Source organism: Nerophis ophidion, linkage group LG29 (assembly GCF_033978795.1).
Source record: "Nerophis ophidion isolate RoL-2023_Sa linkage group LG29, RoL_Noph_v1.0, whole genome shotgun sequence".
Classification (NCBI taxonomy): Eukaryota; Metazoa; Chordata; class Actinopteri; order Syngnathiformes; family Syngnathidae; genus Nerophis; species Nerophis ophidion.
This window is the reverse complement of record NC_084639.1, coordinates 8,672,031-8,697,525: the sequence shown is the minus strand read 5'-3', so window position 1 is coordinate 8,697,525 and position 25,495 is coordinate 8,672,031. Positions and strand designations below refer to the sequence as shown.

General features: G+C 36.3%; 1 long non-coding RNA gene across 1 annotated transcript in view; it reads right to left on the bottom strand.

Annotated features, from left to right (window-relative positions):
- Positions 1–3,168: 3,168 nt before the first annotated feature.
- LOC133546225 (uncharacterized) overlaps positions 3,169–25,495 on the bottom strand; it is a 28,071-nt gene continuing 5,744 nt past the window's right edge. The window contains exons 2-4 of the long non-coding RNA XR_009805034.1: positions 13,641–13,743; positions 8,106–8,183; positions 3,169–3,233 (exon numbers count right to left, since the gene is read on the bottom strand). This is a non-coding gene — a long non-coding RNA (uncharacterized LOC133546225). The remainder of the gene's footprint in view (positions 3,234–8,105; positions 8,184–13,640; positions 13,744–25,495) is intronic.

Below are 25,495 nucleotides of genomic sequence, written 5' to 3'. Positions count from 1 at the left end.
CCACATAAGGGCAAGGAAAACTCACACCCAGTGGGACATCGGTGACAATGATGACTATGAGAACGTTGGAGAGGAGAAAAGCAATGGATGTCGAGCGGGTCTAACATGATACTGTGAAAGTTCAATATATGTATGTAAATATAAATATGTGTTTATCATATATATATATATGCACGTATATCTATGTGTGTATATAGACATATATAAACATATACATTTATAAACGTATATATGTATGTATACATATATATGTATATATATATACATATGTATGTATATATATATTTATGTATGTATACATATATGTATATATACACATATACGTACATATATATACACATGTATATATATACAGACAATGTATATACATATATATGCATATACATACATATGTATATATATACATACATATATATATACACATATAGACATATGCATACATACATGTATGTATATATATGTATATATACATATATATTTACATATATATACACACATATGTATAAATATATACATGTATATATGTGTACGTATATATACATATATAAAAATGTATATATATGTATATGCATATATGTATACGTATATGTATATATATGCATATATATATGTATATTTATACATATTTGTATGTGTATATATACGTATACATACATACATACACATCTGTGTATATGTAATTATATTTCTACATATATATATATAAGCACATATATACATATGTATATATGTGTGTATATATGTATATAAAAATGTGTATTCATATGTGTGTGTACATTTATACATATATATATATACATATATGTCCATATATACGTGTGTGTATGTATATATATGCATGTGTGTTTATCTGTGTGTATATATATACACACAGATATATACATATGCATATACACATACATACACATATATTCATGTATATACACACATTTAATACATACACATATGTATGGATGTATATATATATGTACATTGTATAAATACATACATATGAATGATTATATGCATATGTATCTATACTCACATGTGTGTATATGCATATACATGTATATAAACATAGACATATGTACATTTACACATGTGTATATACATATATATAAATATGTGTTTATATACTTATACACATGAAACAATATCAGTGCAATATGTTTTCATAACATGGTCATTACTGCCTACTTTGTCTTGTTATATTCTTATTTTACTGTTATACTTTTATTCCCATTGTTGCTTTTTATTTTTTATTCTTATTGTAATATTTCTCTATTTTGTTTCCATTTAAACCCCCATTATTTACTCTTACTTTTTTTTTTTTTTAAATTGATCTCAACTCTGTACACTGCTGCTGGAATTTAAATTTTCCTAAAGGAATCAATAAAGTACTATCTATCTATCTATCTATCTACGTTTAAGTATGTATATACATATGAACATATACATATGTGTAGATTATACACGTATACATGTATATATACCTATATTTACATGTATGAGTATATACATATGAACATATACACATTTTTATATACATATATACGTGTGTATATAAATGTGGATATAAATATATATACTTATACATGCATATATATACATGTACACATGTAGGTATACACGTGTTCATCTACATGTAAATGTGTATATACATATAATATATACATATATGCATATATAGACATATGTATACATACACATATGTATATATAGCTATATATACCTATATGTATATAGGCACATACATACGTATATATATATGTCTACAGACATATGTGTGTACATATATATATGTATATATACATACATATATATATATACATACATACAAACATTTGTATACATGTATTGTATATATATGTATGTACATATATATATACACTTATATATATACGTATGTATATATATATACACACGTGTAAGTGTATATATATATACATGTGTATGTGTCACATACACATGTATATATATATACATATATATATACATACATGTATATATACATGTGTGTGTGTATATATACACACAATTATAATTATAAATAATTAAATATATATGTATATTCACATGTTCTTTTTATGGAGCAATGTGCTTTGCTATACAATTTTTTTTAATGATTGACTCCTGTTCAATAACCAATTAAATTTATACATCGAGTTTATACTGTATACTTTAGGTCATGTAAACATTTTTTGGTTTGTAAATGTTGTAGAATATGCTTAAAAATATATTTTAAATCACGCAGAGATTTGTCAGTAATTTGAGCCAATGTCATGTTGTTTTTGTTTGTATTTCTCAAATATGGCGCGGGCGAGTTGGAAAACTGCAAATAGCCCCCCATGAGTTACTTTGGACAGGGGTTGACGTGACGTCTCTTGTGTTTGCAGATCAACCCCACCGAAGTGGAGGCTCTCCTCTCCAGGCTGCCGTGCACCTTCAAGCAGGAGCTGACGGGTGTGGGCGCCAGTCTGGAGAAGCGCTGGAACTTCTGCGGGTTCCAGGGCATCAAGAGCATGTAAGGGCGGGTGTGCGTGGAGAGAGTCATCCCCCCCCGCCCCCCACCCCTTCACGGACGACACGCGACATTTGAGAACACGATGTGCTCCACAGATTCAGGAATGTTAGTTTTAGTTGACGTGACGACTCTCCCCGGAGTCACAGCAGAAGTCACTGGATCGCTACTTACAGGTGTGGCCCGCGCCGTGCCAGCTTTTTCTGAGCCTTTTGGGCGGGTGCGATGGACTGAGGACGACACAGACTGCAACCCGTGAGGTCATCAGGCTGGGACACAACCATGCAGCCTCCATCCCGTCTCTGTTTTTGTTTGTCCTTCCCGCTTTGTAAAATAATTTCTTGGGAAGAAAAGAAAAAAAAGACACAAGTAGTCATATATTTCTTCATTCTCCGCAAAGGCTGTGAAGAGGTGCATAGAATTGTTGTAATACGCTGTAAATGCTTGGATTGTATTTTTGATTATAAACAGGGAATTTGATTACAAGAACGTTGCTGTGTTTTTATGTTCACCACATGATCTCCACCTTAAAAAAGTCCGATTTAAACGTTCTAAATGTAAAAGACTTCCTTGTGGTCTACATAACATGTAATGGTGTTTTTTTAGTCAAAATGTTACATAGATTATGTTTACAGACCATATTAAAAATGTTTCTCTTATTTACGTACCTCCACTTCAACAGCGTCTTCTCCCCGCCATCTTTGTTGTAGTTTTTGGCGCTTCCATCCCGAGTCTATGGACAGATGTATAAGTTACTATAAATTACTTTGTATTAGAAATGACAACAGCGGAGGATGCATGTGCATGTACGAGCCAGTCTGCCCCACAACAAGAGGTCAGGAAAAAAGAAGCAGCTTATTGACGACAGCGTCAGAGTTGCGCAATGCACTTTGGGTAAATGTAAACCATGTATGAATAATTTGCTGACAGAACAAGTTTGGAGCAGGTTTAGAAGAAGACAAGATTGTTTTATAAATATTTCTGCAACACCTCCACGGTTTGACATCACATTTTCAGGACTTAAGCAGATCCATATTCCACAATAACCAGCACCAATAGGTAAGAAAAGTTGATTTTGCATAAAAATACCATTTAAACTCCAATTCAAAAAGCATTTAAAAACTGTTATTTTTTGTTCACACCTTTAACTTTGTCATCTATCCAAAATCAATTCTTGCATTTCTTTAACTAGAAACTTTTCTACATACATCAGTCTTTAATTACTTATATTTTCATTTATTACTGTTATTCATTTCTTTATGACAATTTTTACAATAAATCTATGTTTTTTTTTTATATAAAATAAGACTAAAATGACCAAAGTATATTGGTAAAGGTTATTTCTTAAATACGAACTAGAGAAAGACTACCAATTAGTGTCCAGAAAAAGGTTCAGAATTTTTTTTATATTGTTAATTTCTTATTATTCAGGAAACTTTGTTATACATATCTACATTTGTAAAAATGTAGAAATGACTTACTCAGGATTATTTAATATACATAGCTACAATATCTGTTGCGCTTTGTGCAATCAATGTGCCCAGTAAAGAAGTTTTGTTATGCTAAAAATGCATTATTGTGTAGGAAAAAAAAGCTGTTATTTACAAGATGTAAGTGAGGGCTTTAGAGACAAAATCAACAATCCTCATTACCTGCATTGTGAGCCGCCTCTTGCTAGCAAGGTTTTACTATTTAAAGCACACAGAAAATAGAAATGTGTGAATTCTTGACCTACAAAGAGATTGTTGAAGATGGGCAGAATCCCCAAAAATCCCAATAGAAGGAACCCAGGGGACCCCTGCTGACCTCCCAATGGACTGTATATGTACCCAGAGCCCCCCTGTTTAACCTCCCAATAGAATGTACCCAGGTCCCCTGCTGACCTCCCAATAGACTGTATCCAGGGGACCCCTGCTGGCCTCCTAATAGACTGAACCCAGGGGACCCTCTGCTGACCTCCCAATAGACTGTATCCAGGGCCCCCCTGTTTAACCTCCAAATAGAATGTACCCAGGGTGACCCTGCTGACCTTCTAATAGTCTGTACCCAGGGAGCCCCTGTTTAACCTCCCAATAGACTGTATCCAGGGCACCCCTGTTTAACCTCCCAATAGAATGTACCCAGGTCCCCCTTGCTGACCTCCCAATCGACTGTATGTACCCAAGGCCCCCCTGTTTAATCTCCCAATAGAATGTACCCAGGGTCACCCTGCTGACTTTCCGATAGTCTGTACCCAGGTCCCCCTGCTTACCTCCCCATGGACCCCCTGTTTAACCTCCCAAAAGAATGTACCCAGGGCCCCCCTGTTTAACCTCCCAATAGAATGTGCCCAGGGCCCCCTGCTGACCTCCCAATAGACTGTATGTACCCAGGGCCCCCCTGTTTAACCTCCAAATAGAATGTAGCCAGGGTCACCCTACTGACCTCCCAATAGAATGTGCCCAGGGCCCCCTGCTGACCTCCCAATAGACTGTACCCAGGTCCCCCTGTTGACCTCCCAATAGACTGTACCCGGGTCCCCCCTGCTGACCTCCCAATAGACTGTATGTACCCAGGGCCCCCTTGTTTAACCTCCCAATAGAATGTGCCCAGGGCCCCCTGCTGACCTCCCAATAGACTGTACCCAGGGCCCCCTGCTGACCTCCCAATAGACTGTACCCGGGTCCCCCCTGCTGACCTCCCAATAGACTGTATGTACCCAGGGCCCCCTTGTTTAACCTCCCAATAGAATGTGCCCAGGGCCCCCTGCTGACCTCCCAATAGACTGTACCCAGGGCCCCCTGCTGACCTCCCAATAGACTGTACCCAGGTCTCCCTGCTGAACCCCCAATAAAATGTACCCAGGGTCCCCCTGCTGACCTCCCAATAGACTGAACCAAGGGCCCCTACTGACCTCCCAATAAATAAATGATAAATGGGTTGTACTTGTATAGCGCTTTTCTACCTTCAAGGTACTCAAAGCGCTTCGACACTACTTCCACATTTACCCATTCACACACACATTCACACACTGATGGAGGGAGCTGCCATGCAAGGCGCCAACCAGCACCCATCAGGAGCAAGGGTGAAGTGTCTTGCTGAGAACACAACGGACGTGACGAGGTTGGTACTAGGTGGGGATTGAACCAGGGACCCTCGTGTTGCGCACGGCCACTCTCCCACTGCGCCACGCCGTCCAGACTGTACCCAGGGCCCCCTGCTTCCCTCCCAATAGACCGAACCAAGGGCCCCTGCTGACCTCCCAATAGACTGTACCCAGGGCCCCCTGCTGACCTCCCAATAGACTTTACCCAGGGCCCCCCTGTTTAACCTCCAAATAGAATGTAGCCAGGGTCACCCTGCTGACCTCCCAATAGACTGTACCCAGGGCCCCCTGCTGACCTCCCAATAGACTGTATGTACCCAGGTCTCCCTGCTGAACCCCCAATAGAATGTATAAAGGAGGTTGGGTGGGAGATCTGCAGATCTCTCTTTGTTTCCATTGGGTGGAGTTACAGTATTTTTTGCCAGGAAGTGGATTCTAATATGAGGATGTCATTTGGTTTGAGCGGGCTTTGGAGGCACCTGTGATTAAGAGCTGTATAAATACATTACAAGTTTTTGTTTGTTTGTTTTTTTAATGTCTTATTTTGGTGGAAATTTATTTTACTGATTTGTGAGAAATGTTTACGATTTTCAGTAGCTTTTGGACGATAAAAAATTATCTCAAAAATCACATGAGTTATGGATAGTGTCTAGTTCTTTCTACTACAAGTCTTATTTTGGGGAAAATATGCTTATGATTTTAAGTAATATTTAAAATGTTCAATGGCTTTAGACTATACTACATATCTCAAAAACACATGATCTAAATGTCTAGTTGCTTTTACTACAAGTCTTAATTTGCGGAAAAGTTATTTTACTGATTTTTGGGAAATTTTCTTAAGAATATTGAACATTTTGAAACTAAGTTTTTCCGCACACGAGACACTATAAGTCTTGTGCTTTTTGAGATATGATGTACTTTCTTAAAGCTATTGAACACTGAACATTTTCAATATTCCTCAAAAATCATTACAATACTTTCCCTCAAAATGACACTTGTAATAGAAAGAACTAGACAATTTCATTAAATCATGTTAGTTTTGAGAAGACATATTGTACAATCTTAAAGCCATTAAAATGAAACATTTTCAATATTTCTCAAAAATCTGTAAAATATTTTTACGGCAAAAGGAGACTTGTAGTAGAAAGTTATTTTTGAGATATGTTCTATAGTCTTATAGCTATTGAAAATTATAAATGTTAAATATTCCTTTTCCGCACAATAAGACTTGTAGTACAAAGAACTAGACACTATAAATCATGGGATTTTTGAGATTATATGTTGTATAATCTTAAAGCTATTGAACATTTTGAATATTCCTCAAAAATAATTAAAATATTCTTTCCCCAAAATCAGACTTGTAATAGAAAGAACGAGACGATAAGTCATGATATTTTTTAGAACATATATTGTACAGTCCTAAAGCTATTGGAAATTGAATTTTTTTTTAAATACAGTAAAATAACTTTTCTGCAAAATAAGACTTGTAGTACAAACAACTAGACACTATCTGAGTCCTGTGATTTTGAGATATGTTCTATAGACTTAAAGCTATTGAAAATATTAAATAAACCACAAAAATCATTAAAAAAAATTTCCCCAAAATAAGACTTGTATTAACCCTGAGAGGGTTAACTTTTCCGTAACATGTAGTACAAAGAACTAGACACTATCTATAAATCATGTATTATTGAAGCTGGTTAAGTATATTGCATGATCACAAAGCTATTAAAAATAATTTAAAAAATAATAATTTTCAAAACTCAGTAAAATATTTTTCCCCAAAATACGACTTGTATTAACCCCGAGAGAGACATGCGGCAGAAAATGGATGGATGGAAGACTTTTAGTAGAAAGAACAAGACACTATCTATAGGTCATATTTGGTCTTAAAACTATTGAACATTTTAAATATTCCTCAAATATCCGTAAAATAAATTTTCCGTGACATGTAGTAAAAAGAACTTGACACTATTTATAAGTCATGTATTATTGAAGTTGATACAGCTATTGGAAATTATTTTTTTAAAATAAAATTTAAAAATCACTAAAATATTTTTCCACAAAATAATATTCGTAGTATGCTCAACTTGACCGCTGACCATCTGATACTCATGTGTGTTTAGAGACAATACAATGTATAATCATAAAGCAATTGAAAATTAGATCCAGAAAATTATTCTTAAATAATCAGCGAAATATTGAATAATAAAAGTTGTAGTAGAACCAAATGGCCACCATCTATGTTTCAGGTGTTTATTGGGACTTTATTAAGTACCATCACAAAATATTAATAACTTTAAATATTTTTCAAAAATTATACAAATAATGATTTTCTAAAATAATTAATGTAGTATTCCTTAAAATGATACTCTTCATATCTAATGTTATAGTGAGGCCGTAGAGTATATAATAATAAAGTTTAATTTATTAAACTTCGTGTTGTAAGAGGTTGCAATTTGTAGACGGTCCCTGCTGCTCATTGGAAACAATGGTATATTTCCTTCACCTGACTCTCACCTGATCCTTGTCGTTCGCTGAGCTCCACACATTGATCTGGGGGTTCTCAATTGGAGATGCATTTCAGAAGGTGGGGCCCTGTAAATAAAATGTATTGTATGTGATTGGATAAACCACTTGTTCGTTATCTTGAATGACGTGCTACTTCAACCACTCACATCAAAATCAACCCTTGACACTGATTATTATCTACAAGTTTTAGAAGCTGAGTGATAACAGATCCAGCAAGTAGCTTAATTGCTAAGTGCTAAACAAGAAATACAAACTATGAACATAATAAAACAATCATTTACTCTACAATGTCTGGTCTCGGGCTTCACGGTGGCAGAGGGGTTAGTGCGTCTGCCTCACAATACGAAGGTCCTGCAGTCCTGGGTTCAAATCCAGGCTCGGGATCTTTCTGTGTGGAGTTTGCATGTTCTCCCCGTGAATGCGTGGGTTCCCTCCGGGTGCTCCGGCTTCCTCCCACTTCCAAAGACATGCACCTGGGGATAGGTTGATTGGCAACACTAAATTGGCCCTAGTGTGTGAATGTGAGTGTGAATGTTGTCTGTCTATCTGTGTTGGCCCTGCGATGAGGTGGCGACTTGTCCAGGGTGTACCCCGCCTTCCGCCCGATTGTAGCTGAGATAGGCGCCAGCGCCCCCCGCAACCCCAAAAGGGAATAAGCGGTAGAAAATGGATGGATGGATGTCTGCTCTCACTGGGATGCTGACTGACTGGATATTTACATCTTCCCGTTTAGATGAAGAATTAATCATAATCCTCATGCAGGTAAAAAAAAAAACAGATACACAAATCTCTTTTTGTGTCTTTCTTGCCATCTGCAGATATAATTTGAATGTCAAAGTTGACCAACTTCTTGGTTTATGTCCACAACGTTCTACTATCCAGGTGAGAGGCATCTAGAATTATTGTTTACCAACTTTGAGGCGATGCAGCAGCTCGGTATGTCAATATAACAGCAGAGGTTGGTTAGCTCTCTGTGATCACGGCGCCACTAAAAGTAGTTCCTCTTATAATAACAATATTGCTAATATTGATTAATATTCTGGTCCCAGAATGAAAATAAGAATATTGTTGGCAGTTTTTGGATGTTTTCTTTTAGAAGATACAGTATGTAGAGTACTCCCATAAGTTGACTGGTTAGCCACATTGTACTTGGTTAGCCACATTGTACTTGACGTATTTTATAGATTAGGATGCATAAAAAAATAAAATGTCTTCTTGTCTTAAATAGGGATTGTGAATGATAGGCCAAACATTTTTTTAACTGTGATTCCCTTTAGCAATTACCAGTAAAATGGAAAATCAAGTTGAAATTGTATGTTTAATCGTGTTTTATTCTATTTATTTAACCATATCCAATTGTATTTAGAATTTACAAAGTATGTGAAAATATAGTCTAAACATCACACAATGCCACAAATTCAGTCAGACAATTTGAATATTCAGCTCTGAACACCTTTGGTCATTTCTGTTTCTGCACTCTTATGGAGGCAGAACACTGGCAGTGAGATTTGGCATCAGAAAAAAAATTGACATTGTAGGAATAGTTGTAGAGCCACCGAAACAAGATTAGGCGACAAATAAATACAAAAATTGAAAAAATACAATATTTCAGTGGATGTTTTCGATGTAAGTATTCATAATTTGTAAACTTAGTTTTTGTGTCTTTCAAAGGTTGTTATGATTGCTTCTCTTTTTTTTTATAATACAATAGAAGTGTACAAAAATATGAATTTAATTGGCATCGAAAACATTCACCAAAAATATAGTATTTTTTCAATGTTTGTATTTATTTGTCGCCAAAACTTGTTTCAGTGCCAGTACAACTTTTTTTTTTCAATACCATATCTTACTGGCAGTGTTCTGGCTCAATACACTCTAACCCAGTGGTTCTCAACCTTTTTTCAGGGATGTACCTCCTGTGAACATTTTTTTTTAATTCAAGTACCCCCTAATCAGAGCAAAGCATTTTTGGTTGAAAAAAATAGATAAAGAAGTAAAATACAGCACTATGTCATCAGTTTCTGATTTATAAAATTGTATACCAGTGCAAAATATTGCACATTTGTAGTGGTCTTTCTTGAACTTTTTGGAAAAAAAGATATAAAAATAATTAAACTTGTTGAAAAATAAACAAGTAATTCAATTATAAATAAAGATTTCTACACATAGAAGTAATCATCAACTTAAAGTGCCCTCTTTGGGGATTGTAATAGAGATCCATCTGGATTCATCAACTTAATTCTAAGCATTACTTCACAAAAAAGAAATCTTTAACATCAATATTTATGGAACATGTCCACAAAAAAGCTAGTTGTCAACACTGAATATTGAACTGTTGTATTTTTTTTTGCAGTTTATGAACTTACATTCATATTTTGTTGAAGTATTATTCAATACATTTATTTATAAATTATTTTTGAATTGTTGCTATTTCTAGAATTTTTTAAAAAAATCTCACGTACCCCTTGGCATACCTTCAAGTACCCCCAGGGGTATGCGTACCCCCATTTGAGAACCACGGCTCCAACCATATTATCAGATTAGTTAAACTGGAAATATTGGAAAGAGATTTTCTGTGTATCATTCACAATCCTTTTGTAAGACAAGAACACATGCTCGGCTTTTTTATGCATTCTAAATCGTAAATGAATATCTAACAATTGAGTCAACAGATGGAGGGTCCTCTGTTGCGCTCATAAATCTCTCTAAAAACATCCATTAAGTGCCAACAATACACCATTTACATGTCGTGACCTGAAAATTAATCAAATGAGTGATATTGTTATTTCAGTTCTAACGCAGACGGACTATTTTAGTGGCGCGTTGATAGAAGTGAGCTAATGCAAGCTTACTGCTATTGTTGACACACTGAGCCGCCGGCTGCTTCTGCTTCTTCTCAAACTTTTTAAAAGTAAATTCTGGATTTTAATTCATGCATCTCTCACCTGCTAGTAGACAAATGTGGCCATGGACCGACAGGCTGGTCTACTTTCACATCCCCCGAGATGATGAAAAAGACACAAAAAGTTGCTTCTTGTGCAACTTTTTTTTTAACCCTCAATGAGGTTTGTACAAACCCCATTTCCATATGAGTTGGGAAATTGTGTTAGATGTAAATATAAACGGAATACAATGATTTGCAAATCCTTTTCAACCCATATTCAGTTGAATATGCTACAAAGACAACATATTTGATGTTCAAACTGATAAACATTTTTTTTTTGCAAACAATAGTTAACTTTAGAATTTGATGCCAGCAACACGTGACAAAGAAGTTGGGAAAGGTGGCAATAAACACTGATAAAGTTGAGGAATGCTCATCAAACACTTATTTGGAACATCCCACATGTGTGCAGGCTCATTGGGAACAGGTGGGTGCCATGATCGGGTAGAAAAACAGCTTCCCAAAAAATGCTCAGTCTTTCACAAGAATGGATGGGGCGAGGTACACCCCTTTGTCCACAACTGCGTGAGCAAATAGTCAAACAGTTAAAGAACAACGTTTCTCAAAGTGCAATTGCAAGAAATGTAAGGATCTCGACATCTACGGTCCATAATATCATCAAAAGGTTCAGAGATTCTGGAGAAATCACTTCACGTAAGCAGCATGGCCGGAAACCAACATTGAATGACCGTGACCTTCGATCCCTCAGACTTTATCAAAAACCAACATCAATCTCTAAAGGATATCACCAGATGGGCTCAGGAACACTTCAGAAAACCACTGTCACTAAATACAGTTTGTCGCTACTGTCACTAAATACAGTTTGTCGCTACATCTGTAAGTGCAAGTTAAAGCTCTATTATGCAAAGCGAACGCCATTTAACAACAACATCCAGAAACGCAGACGGCTTCTCTGAGCCCGAGATCATCTAAGATGGACTGATGCAAAGTGAAAAAGTGTTCTGTGGTCTGACGAGTCCACATTTCAAATTGTTTTTGTAAATATTCGACATCGTGTCATTCGGACCAAAGGGGAAGCGAACCATCCAGACTGTTATCGACGCAAAGTTCAAAAGTCAGCATCTGTGATGGAATGTGGGTGCATTAGTGCCCAAGGCATGGGTAACTTACACACCTGTGAAGGCACCATGAATGCTGAAAGGTACATACAGGTTTTGGAACAACATATGCTGCCACCTAAGCGCCGTCTTTTTCATGGACGCCCCTGCTTATTTCAGCAAGACAATGCCAAGCCACATTCAGCATGTGTTACAACAGCGTGGCCTCGTAAAAAAAGAATGCGGGTACTTTCTTGGCCGGCCTGCAGGCCAGACATGTCTCACATCGAAAATGTGTGCCGCATTATGAAGCGTAAAATACGACAGCGGAGACCCCGGACTATTGAACGACTGAAGCTCTACATAAAACAAGAATGGGAAAGAATTCCACTTTCAAAGCTTCAACAATTAGTTTCCGCAGTTCCCAAACGTTTATTGAGTGATGTTAAAAGAAAAGGTGATGTAACACAGTGGTGAACATGCCCTTTCCCAACTACTTTGGCACGTGTTGCAGCCATGAAATTCTAAGTTAATTTTTTGCAAAGAAAAAATTAAGTTTATGAGTTTGAACATCAAATATCTTGTCTTTGTAGTGCATTCAATTGAATATGGGTTGAAAATGATTCGCAAATCATTGTATTCCGTTTATATTTACATCCAACACAATTTCCCAACTCATATGGAAACGGGGTTTGTAATTGCTTCTTCATCTAAACTGAATTATGTGAGTGTCCTGTCAGTCTACATCCCATCGAAAGTGGAAATATTACAGTGTTAATTTTATTATGATTTGGTATTTTTAGTTTGTATGTTTAGCATCTAGCAATGTTGCTAATGCATTGCTAAAGCTACATCCGTTTAGCACTCGGCTTCTAAAACTTATTGCTCATCCTCTGAGTTCGGGCTCAAAATTAAACGGTTCTGGATCATTATTTTTTTCAAAGTAATCGTTGTTGGCTCTCACAAAGTCTGCTTGATTAGCATTGTGTAGATGGGGAAGGGATCTGTGGTTCCTCCTCTACGTCATGCGATCACATCACTGGCGTCCCCATTCCTATTCTCTCAAAACTGCTCAGGAATTTCAGTGAGCTTGATCCTATTTTTATCATATCTATTTACTCGCAAAATCTTTCGGCGTCACGAATCAGATATATTTATTATACAGCTTCAATTTAGAGGCAACTTGTTTTTTACAGTCTAATGCTCATTTCAGCACTTGTGCTGAAATTAGTGGGCGTGTCCAGAGGCTAGCTGGGAGAATACGAAAGAAAAGAAACATGCTTAACTTTAAGCGCGTACAAAAACACTTGGACAAAAGGGCAATTAGCGCCATTGGAAGGTGTGAAGCTGCTGAAGAGGGCTCCGGATAAACACTGCTTTGAATGACACCATGAAGGGCGAGCTTCTCCCTGCGAGGGGGACCCATGAATAAACACACCCTCTCCACGCTTAAGCTGACTAATTGGATGCACGCAGGGTTCCTTTGGGTGATTTCATGATGCTGGAGATAGCCTTAATTACCTTCTCGTCTCGCGGTGCTTCCTGATGGCGTCCTCATCTACTTCATTATTATGGCGTCCCTCTAGCGAGCGCCTAATAAGATGCTGTCTGCAGCTTGTGTGACCTAAAATATACCAAGGAAGCAAATGAGATCAACGCAGAACTGGGACCAACACATTTGCATAAGGGTGACACACAAATAATCTGTCGACAAACAAACTTACAAAAGCCATGAGTTAAAATGTTTCAAAATTGCTGCATTAGAGTACAGTACATTTTTCACTGTGGAAAAAAAAAACACGAGCCAGCACACCACAACAATGGAGGACTGCATATGTTTATTTTCCGTGCACAACAACAAAATCCAATAAAGTGATCATAACTACGTATCGGTGCGCAAAATTTCTCCATTCCTATGTAAGCCTCGGTTGATCGGAATTCCAAATCCACTGTTCACATGGACACTAAATGCATTGATAAGATCGTGATGTGCGTATACATGCGTTTAATCAGAATAAACAATCTGAGTTGTCTTTTTTTTCCCTGGAAATAGTAGAAGAAAAAACTACTTTCGCCTGTGTCCATTGTCTGCACGTCCTCAGCTCATTCAGACTTGTAGTCCCGACACGTCTAACGCATCCTTGCCAACCTTGAGACCTCCGAATTCGGGAAATGGGGGGGCGTCGGGGTAGAGGTGTGCGTGCGGGTTTTGGTGGTAGCGTGAGTGTATATTGTAGCGTCCTGGGAGAGTTAGTGCTGCAAGGGGTTCTGGGTATTTGTTCTGTTGTGTTTGTGTGTTACGGTGCGGCTGTTCTCCCGAATTGTGTTTGTCATTCTTGTTTGGTGTGGGTTCACAGTGTGGCGCATATTTGTAACAGTGTTAAAGTTGTTTATACCAGTGGTTCTCAACCTTTTTCCAGTGATGTACCTCCGTGAACATTTTCTTAATTCAAGTACCCCCTAATCAGAGCAAAGCATTTTTGATTGAAAAAAAGAGATAAAGAAGTAAAATAGAGCACTGTGTCATCAGTTTCTAATTCATTAAATTGTATAACAGTGCAAAATATTGCTCATTTGTAGTGGTCTTTTCTTGAACTATTTGGAAAAAAAGATATAAAAATAACGAAAAACTTGTTGAAAAATAAACATCTGATTAAATTATAAATAAAGATTTCCACACATAGAAGTAATCATCAACTTAAAGTGCCCTCTTTGGGGATTGTAATAGAGATCCATCTGGATTCATCAACTTCATTCGAAACATTTCTTCACAAAAAAAGAAATCTTTAACATCAATATTTATGGCACATGTCCACAAAAGATCTAGCTGTCAACACTGAATATTGCAGTGTTGCATTTATTTTCATAGTTTATGTTGAAGTATTATTCAATAAATATTAATAAAGATTTTTTAATTTTTGCTATTTTTAGAATATTTTTTAAAAATGTCACTTACCCTTTGGCATACCTTCAAGTACCCCCAGGGGTACGCGTACCCCCATTTGAGAACCACTGGTTTATACTGCCACCCTCAGTGTGACCTGTATGGCTGTTGATCAAGTATGCCTTGCATTCACCCATGTGTGAGTAAAAGCTGCATATATTTTGTGACTTGGGTGGCACGCTGTTTGTATGGAGGAAAAGCAGACTTGACCACAGGTTGTAGAATCGCTAAAGGTAGTGCCTTTAAGGCACGCCCCCAATATTGTTGTCCGGGCGGAAATCGGGAGAAATCCGGAAAAATGGTTGCTCCGGGAGATTTTCGGGAGGGGCAACAATTCTCCCGGGAAAATCGGGTGGGTTGGCAAGTATGGTCTAATGTTCCTACCCTCTTCCGCCATGTCCGTTTATGTAATATTTTAAAAATAATTATTTTCATGAACTTGTTTGTACCACCCAATGTTTCTAACCTTTCGCCTATCAAAGCGCTCAAGGAGTTCTCTTCATGTTTCTAACAAGACAGACAAATTCTAATCCCCTCCCGCCATCTTTGCTGATAAACCGATAAACATACGGCTGTTTTAAAGGCGGAAAACGCATAACAGGTGCCACAAAGGTGATTTTACCCAAACCACAAAGACCCGATCTGAATGGGGGTTGCCATTAGTCATGTGTACATGGACACCATTAATCGGATTAAAAGCCTTACCGGAATAAAAATGCTTTATGTAAACACGCCATTCGAAATAATCTGACCAGATCGCACACGTTTGGATGAAAATTTCCTTCCGATCGAGACGGTTGGTTTATGCCGATAGTTCAGATTGGAGCGCATGCAAACACTTCTTCCGAAGTTCGGGTCGAAATGATCCTTACTGCGCATGTCTGTGACGTCCGATATGCGTCTGCGTACTTTATTGTGATGCCGCAAACCGTCTGGCAATCTCTCCTTCCTCTTCATCAGTTAGTGCACAGATTAGTTGTTCAATTGGCCTTTGAACCATGTTTTTTTACTAAATTAATAGACAAACTTTTTTGACGCAGCTCTTGCTAATCCCAAATTGATTCACAACAACTCAATATTTAGCAAAGTGACATAGTGTGTAGAGTACGACATTGATACGCATGATGAGTGGAACAGGAGCTGTCACGGGAACTAGTTCTGGGGTCATATGACTTTCCATTAACGTGCAAAGTTTCCACTCTTGATCATTGAACTCCAAAAAAACAATCCTGTCCCACCAGTTTTTTTTCCTCACTTTCATCCAGTGGCTACTTGTCTTTGCTAGTGGAGGGGGAACTATACTTAGGCCCCTTTATCCAGGGTGAATCCCACCTAACCTTATCCGTATCCACACACACACAATGGTCATTTAAGATGCGCGAGTCATAGTCACCTCTGACCTGGAAGTGTATCCATACCCTGTGTTTCAATGTAGACTATTGCAACATTTCTTTTAACAGTAAACCTTGCTTGCCACATCCTCAGACCAGCCTTATTGTAGTGATTCACATCTGGGCCATCATACAAACCCCGTTTCCATATGAGTTGGGAAATTGTGTTAGATGTTAATAAAAACATTGTATAATTCGCTATTCAGTTTATATTTACATCTAACACAATTTCCCAACTCATATGGAAACAGGGTCTATATATATATATATATATATATACTGTATATATATTAGCGGTGTGCAGCTCTACCTTAGATGGTGATATGTGTGATCTGATATGAATCTTGATACATGGGTTATGACACGATTCACTAACAATACTTGTTAAAAAATTACAACTTGAAGCAATTCGATGCAATGCAATTCGATACGATTCAATTCAGATGTACGCTGTGCCTGGTGAAAAGAAAATTAAATGTATCACGTACCATGTCAGAACAATGTCAAGTCTATATTTTTTAAATAGACACATAAAAAACTGGTGGTTCCTGCATTATTAGTAAATAGTAGAACGAGCAACATCAAGACAATGCAATCCATAAACTTAAAGAAAAGATGTGGGCGTTAAAAAAATGCAAATTATGATTAGAACTGTAAATTATTTTTCTTCTGTTGATTCTTAGTATAGTTGTATTTGTATTTGTTATATATTGTTAAATGTTAGAGTATCATATTTGATCAAAAGACTGAAGGGTTGAGATGTCCATAAAAAAAACAGATCTATTGACTGGCTCCTTGACATTAACAATATATTTGTTTTTGTTTGAAGCATGTCAGTGATGAAACACTTACATCTCAACCAAGGCAGAAACAGCGGCAGCTTTGCAGAGTGGGTCTGAGTCTCCTCTCCGCTCTGACGGAAATGGAATGGACTTCATTGTAATTGCCCTTCAAAGAACAAGGAAATGTGTTTTCAGTACAAGATGTTTTAGAGCAGACATTCAGTAGACAGAAGACCGCTTGTGCTGAGTACGTTGAGGACATTAAGGGTGTTACATGCTTTAATGTCTCCAAACATAACCCCCCAAAAGTTGCTAGATAGAAAGTCGCCAATGCTTGAAGGCTCTAGAATGTGCAGTTTTATCTGGTAAAGCGAATGATTAGAGGCCGTGTGGCCGAAACGTTCTCTAGTGAATATTCCCAAAACAGGCTGAATATTTTGAAGTTGGAACAGTTTGAATCAGATGAAAAATGTGGGAGTTGTGGAACTTTGAATAATGTCCCATTGACTTAAAAGGGAATTTCTCCCAAATTTGGGAATTTTGGGAAAAGCGGGAATTTTTTTGAAAATGGTAAAAAACGTGAATGGTCTGAATGAGTTGAAATGGCTGGTGTTGAAATTTTTCAGATCGGTCGAGAAATGTTAAATTGAGAAATGGTATTAAGGAATTCCTGGAATTTCTGGAAAAATTAGAATTTTTCCCATTCAAAAACGACTTTTTTTTTGTCCTAATTAGGAGGAATGTTTGGACGGTGGAATGGTTGAAGTGGGTTGAAAAATGTGGGAGGAGTAGTCGTCAGAAAAAAGGGTGGAAATAGGGCTTTGAAAAAATTCTGGAAAATCCTGGATTATTTTTTTATTTTGAAAAAAGAGGAGATTACATTTCCAAGATGGTGGAATGTGTTGAAGGTGGAATGGTATGAATAGGTTGAAAAATGTGGAAATTGTGGAAGTTTGAAAAATTGCCAATTATTTTTGAATGGGACAAATGTTCCGGAAAACCGGGACTTCTGGGAAATCTGGGAATTTTTGGAATTTGTCAAGAGAAAGCCTGTGATTGATGAAGCTTTCCTGAAGGAATTGCATGTGAATGCTTCAATGCTGAAGTTGAACTAAAATACTGACAGAATGTAGTATGATTGTAAGAATAGTTTGAACGTTGGAATGGTTTTTATGACGAAGAGTTTGAATTCCCAGGAAAACCGGAATTTAGTTTGGATTTTAGAAAGTGTTAGTTGGATGATTTGAATGTGTGGATGTTGCAATGGTTTGAATAGGTTAGAAAATGTGCGAATTGTAGAAGTTTAAAAAATGGACAATACATTTTGAATGGGGAAAATGTCCCTGAAAAGTGGGAATTCCTGGAAATCTGGGATTTTTTTTTAAATGTTGGCGAGCACACAATTTTCAACAAGCTGAAAATTGTGGAGTAGGAACGGTTTGTATGGGATGAAAAATGTGGGAATTGTGAAACTTTGAAAATTGTCCTAATCATTTCAATGGAGATTTCATGGAAATTTGGAAAAAGCGGGAATTTTTGGGGAAAATGTTAAAAGACGTGAATGTTCTCAATGAGTTGAAATGGTTAATATTGGAATTTTTCAAATTGGTCGAGAAATGTTGAAGTAGTAACAGTTTGAATTGATAAATGGTATTAAGGAATTTCGGGGAAAAACGGGAATTTTCTAGTTCAAAAAACAACTTAATTTTTTGTCCTGATTAAGAGGAATGTTTTGTTGGTGGAAAGGTTGAAGTGGATTGAAAAATGCAGAATGAATAGTCGCCAGAAAAAAACGTCAAAACAGGGTTTCAAAAAAAGGAAATTCTGGGAATTCCTGCAATTTTTTTTTACTTGAAAAAATAATTTTGAATTTCCAGGATGGATGGAATATGTTCAAAGAGAAATGGTATGAATTGGCTGAAAAATGTGGAAATGGTGGAAGTTTGAAAAATGGCCAATTCATTTTGAATGGGACAAAGGTCCTGGAAAAACGGGAATTTGGAGAAATCTGTGAATTTTTGGAATTTGTCGAGGGAAAACCCGTGATTGATAAGGCTTTTCTGAAGGAATCGCATTTGAATGATTTAACGCTGAAGTTGAACTGAAATACTGACAGAATTTAGTATGAATGTAATTATCGTTAGAATGTTGGAATGGTTTAAATGTTGAAGAGTTTGAATTTCCAAGAAACCCGGAATTTGGTTTAGAACTTGGGAAACTGCTATTTTTAATGTCCAGGAAGCGTGGAATGTGTTGATGTCGGAATGATTTGAATTCCATTATTCATACATACATACATACATACAGTACATACGTACATACACTCCCACATGCATACACAAATACACTACATACCTACTACATACTCAAAGTTCATACATCCACACACACATTCATTGTACAAATATGCATAAACACATACTGTACATATACATTCACTGTACAAACGTACATAAACACATGTAGTTTACCCTCAGTTTACCCTAAGGCATAGGGTAAACTGGGTAACACTTTGCACACTGAAAAAGCTTAACCTACTGTTACAATAACAATCTGCAAGGTTAATATAGCTTGTTTCTCTTTATTCCCCTCCGTTTTTCTGCTTTCTTTTGTATATGTAGTTATCATTACGTATATGTATTGTTGCATTTCAACAAATGTATTGTTGATAGGGGTTCCCCACATATGTGGTCCTCTCCAAGGTTCTCATGGTCATCATTGTCACCAACTTCCCACTGGGTGTGAGTTTTCCTTTCCCTTATGTGGGCCTACCGAGGATGTCGTAGTGGTTTGTGTTGTGGTTTGTGCAGCCCTTTGAGACACTAGTGATTTAGGGCTATATAAGTAAACATTGATTGATTGATAATAGAGGTAAATTATTGTTATTATTAATTATCAATACCGCTATTTCTATTGGTATTTGTATTCCATTTATAGTGTAATAATGCTCATTGTCATTTCTGTATTATTTATTTCACTAACTGCTTCTTTGCTATCACTTTTACCATCATATTTGTACATATTGTATTAGCCAATGTTGTTCTAATGTTGTTATTGTTGTATTTGCTGTTGTTTTTGTCTCTCCGTCTTATCCCCACAATTTCACCCCGTCGTCCTTTTTTTCTCTTTCTATCCCCTCCTGCTCTGGCCCTGCTGCACCAAATGATGATATAAATACATTTAATAAAGTCAAATACAAATAAGGCAACAAGAGAAGTATCCCAGACTTCTCTTTTGTAAAGTAAACTTGTACAGCCGATGTGGGCATCTACATCAACTATATGATTTGTCTGAGAAGCTGGACAGGACAAAAAATACATTAAAATAAATAAATTAAAATAACAAAAAGGAATGGTTTGATTAGGTTGAAAAATGTCCCATTCCTGGAATTTTGGGAAAAGCGGGAATTTTTTTGAAAATGATTAGGAGCATGAATGCCCCTAATGAGCTCATTTTGTTGGTGTTGGAATTGTTTAAATCAGGCAAGAAATGTTGAAGTAGTGACAGGTTTTTAATTGAGAAATGGTTATACTGAATTTCAAGAATACCTGGATTTTTTCCAGTTCAAAGAACAACTTATTTTTTTGTCCTGTTTAATAGGAATGTTATGACGGTGGAACGGTTGAAGTGGGTTGAAAAATGCAGAATGAATAGTCGCCAGAAAAAAGCGTCAAAACAGAGTTAAAAAAAAGGAAATTTTGGGAATTCCTGGAATTTTTTTTAACTTGAAAAAATAAGTTTGAATTTCCAGAATGAGTGGAATGTGTTCAAGGTGAAATGGTTTGAATCGGCTGAACAATTTGGAAATGGTGGAAGTTTGAAAAATGGCCAATTCATTTTGAATGGGACAAATGTCCTGGACAAACGGGAATTTGGGGAAATCTGGGAATTTTTGGAATTTGTCGAGGGAAAACCCGTGATTGATGAGGCTTTCCTGAAGGAATTGCATGTGAATGCTTTAATGCTGAAGTTGAAACGAAATACTGACAGAATGTAGTATGAATGTAATAATCGTTTGAATGTTGGAATGGTTTGAATGTTGAAGAGTTTGAATTTCCAGGAAAATCGGAATTTGGTTCGGACCTTGGGAAACTGCTTGTTTCAATGTCCAGGATGAGTGTAATGTGTTGATGTTGAAGTGGTTTGAATTCCATTATTCATACATACATACATACATACATACATACATACATACATACATACATACATACATACGTACATACATACATACATACATACATACGTACATACATACATACACATATACAGTACATACCTACATACTCAAAGTTCATACATCCACACACACATTCATTGTACAAACATACATATACACATACTGTACATATACATTCACTGTACAAACATACATATACACATGTAGTTTACCCTAGGGTAAAATGGGTAACACATGGCACACTGACAAAGCTTAACCTATTGTTACTATAACAATCTACAAGGTTAACATAGCTTGCTTCTCTTTCTTCCCCTCCATTTTTCTGCTTTATTTTGTATATGTAGTTTTCATTACGTGTATGTATTGTTGCATTTGAACAACTGTATTGTTGATAATAGAGGTAAATTATTGTTATTATTCATTATCAATAGCGGTATTTCTATTGGTATTTGTATTCTATTTATAGTGTAATAATGCTCATTGTCATTTCTGTATTATTTATTTCACTAACTGCTTCTTTGCCATCACTTTTACTATCATATTTGTACATATCGTATTTGCCAATGTTGCTCTAATGTTGTTATTGTTGTATTTGCTGTTGTTGTTTTTGTCTCTCCGTCTTATCCCCACAATTTCACACTCTGTCTTCCTTTTTTTCTCTTTCTATCCCCTCCTGCTCTGGCCCTGCTGCACCAAATGATAATATAAATACATGTATTTAAAGTCAAATACAAATAAGGCAACAAGAGAAGTATCCCAGACTTCTCTTTTGTAAAGTAAACTTCTACAGCCGATATGGGCATCTACCTCAACGTATGATTTGTCTGAGAAGCTGGACAGGACAAAAAATAAATACAATAAATAAATAAAAATAACAAAAAGGAATGGTTTGATTAGGTTGAAAAATGTCCCATTCCTGGAATTTTGGGAAAATCGGAATTTAAAAAAAAAAATGATTAGGAGCATGACTGTCCTGAATGAGCTAAATTGGTTGCTGTTGGAATTGTTTAAATCAGGCAAGAAATGTTGAAGTAGTAAAAGGTTTTTAATTGAGACATGGTAATGCTGGATTTCAGGAAAACCAGGAATTGTTCCAGTTCAAAAAACAACTTATTTTTTTGTCCTATTTAATAGGAATGTTATGACGGTGGAACGGTTGAAGTGGGTTGAAAAATGCAGAATGAATAGTCGCCAGAAAAAAGCGTCAAAACAGAATTTTAAAAAAAGGAATCTTTTTAACTTGAAAAAATAAGTTTGAATTTCCAGAATGACTGGAATATGTTCAAGGTGAAATGGTTTGAATCGGCTGAAAAATGTTGAAATGGTGGAAGTTTCAGAAATGGCCAATTAATTTTGAATCGGACAAATGTCCCGGAAAAACGTGAATTTTGGGAAATCTAGGAATTTTTGGAATTCGTCGAGGGAAAACTCGCGATTGATGAGGCTTTCCTGAAGGAATTGCATGTGAATGCTTTAATGCTGAAGTTGAACTGAAATATGAATGTAATAATAGTTTGAATGTTGAAGAGTTTGAATTTCCAGGAAAACCAAGATTTGGTTTGGAACTTGGGAAAGTGCTAGTTTTAATGTCCAGGATGTGTGGAATATGTTGATGTTGGAATGGTTTGAATAGGTTGAAAAATGTCCCATTCCTGGAAATTTGGGAATTTTGAGAAAAGCGGGTTTTTTTTTTTCAAAATGATTAGGAGCATGATTGTCCTGAATGAGCTGAATCAGTTAGTGTTGGAATTGTTTAAATCAGGCAAGAAATGTTGAAGTAGTGACAGTGTTTTGATTGAGAAATGTTATTACGGAATTTCGGGAAACTGGGTATTTTTACAGTTCGAAAAACAACTTAATTTTATTGTCCTGTTTAATAGGAATGTTATGACGGTGGAACGGTTGAAGTGAGTTGAAAAATGTGAGAGGAGTAGTCAACGGAAAACAGGGTGGAAATAGGGTTTGGAAAATCAAAAATTCTGGGAATTCCTGGAAAAAAAAATTTACTTGGGAAAATGATAGTTTGAATGTGTTGAAGGTGGAATGGTTTAAATAGGTTGACAAATGTCCCATTCCTATGAATTTTGATAAAAGCGGGAATTTTTTTTTAAATGATTAGGAGCATGATTGTCCTGAATGAGCTGAATTAGTTGGTGTTGGAATTGTTTAAATCAGGCAAGAAATTTTGAAGTAGTGACAGTTTTTTAATTGAGAAATGTTATTACGGAATTTCGGGAAAACCGAGAATTTCTCCAGTTCAAAAAACATGTTGGAATGTTATGACAGTTGAACGGTTGAAGTGAGTTGAAAAATGCAGAATGTATACTCGCCAGGAAAAAGCGTCCAAACAGAGTTTCAAAAAAAGGAATATTTTTAACTTAAAAAAAATAAGTTTGAATTTCCATAATGAGTGGAATATGTTCAAGGTGAAATGGTTTGAATCGGCTGAAAAATATGGAAATGGTGGAAGTTTGAGAAATGGCCAATTCATTTTGAATGGGACAAATGTCCTGGACAAACGGGAATGTGGGGAAATGTGGGAATTTTTGGAATTCGGAGAGGGAAAACTCGCTATTGATGAGGCTTTCCTGAAGGAATTGCGTGTGAATGCTTTAATGCTGAAGTTGAACTGAAATACTGACAGAATGTAGTATGAATGTAATAATAGTTTGAATGTTGGAATGTTGAAGAGCTTGAATTTCCAGTAAAACCAGGAGTTGGTTTGGGCACTTGGGAAAGTGCTAGTTTCAATATCCAGGATGAGTGGAATGTGTTGATGTTGGAATGGTTTGCATAGGTTGAAAAATGTCCCAATCCTAGCAATTTGGGAATTTTGAGAAAAGCGAGAATTTTTTTTTAATCCTTAGGCGCATAATTGTCCTGAATGAGCTGAATTGGTTGGTGTTGGAATTGTTTAAATCAGGCAAGAAATGTTGAAGTAGTGACAGTTTTTGAATTGAGAAATGTTAATACAGAATTTCGGGAAAACCGAGAATTTTTCCAGTTCAAAAAACAACTTAATTTTGTTGTCCTGTTTAATAGGAATGTTATGACGGTGGAACGGTTGAAGTGGGTTGTAAAATGCAGAATGAATAGTCGCCAGAAAAAAGCGTCAAAACAGAGTTTCAAAAAAATATATATTTTTAACTTAAAAAAAATATGTTTGAATTTCCATAATGAGTGGAATATGTTCAAGGTGAAATGGTTTGAATCGGCTGAAAAATGTGGAAATCCATAATGAGTGGAATATGTTCAAGGTGAAATGGTTTGAATCGGCTGAAAAATGTGGAAATGGTGGAAGTTTGAGAAATGGCCAATTCATTTTGAATGGGACAAATGTCCAGGAAAAACGGGAATTTGAGGAAATCCAGGAATTTTTGGAATTCATCGAGGGAAAACTTGCGATTGATGAGGCTTTCCTGAAGGAATTGCATGTGAATGCTTTAATGCTGAAGTTGAACTGAAATACTGACAGAATGTAGTATGAATGTAATAATAATTTGAATGTTGAAGAGTTAGAATTTTCAGGAAAACTACGATTTGGTTTGGAACTTGGGAAAGTGCTAGTTTTAATGTCCAGGATGTGTGGAATATGTTGATGTTGGAATGGTTTGAATAGGTTGAAAAATGTCTCATTCCTGGAAATTTGGGAATTTTGAATGAGCTGAATCAGTTAGTGTTGGAATTGTTTAAATCAGGCAAGAAATGTTGAAGTAGTGACAGTGTTTTAATTGAGAAATGTTATTACAGAATTTCGGGAAACCGGGTATTTTTACAGTTCAAAAAACAACTTAATTTTATTGTCCTGTTTAATAGGAATGTTATGACGGTGGAACGGTTGAAGTGAGTTGAAAAATGTGAGAGAAAACAGGGTGAAAATAGGGTTTGGAAAATCAAGAATTCTGGGAATTCCTGGAAAAAAAATGTCACTTGGGAAAATGATAGTTTGAATGTGTTGAAGCTGGAATGTTTTGAATAGGTTGAAAAATGTCCCATTACAGGGAATTTTGAGAAAAGCGGGAATATTTTTTTAAATGATTAGGAGCATGATTGTCCTGAATGAGCTGAATTAGTTGGTGTTG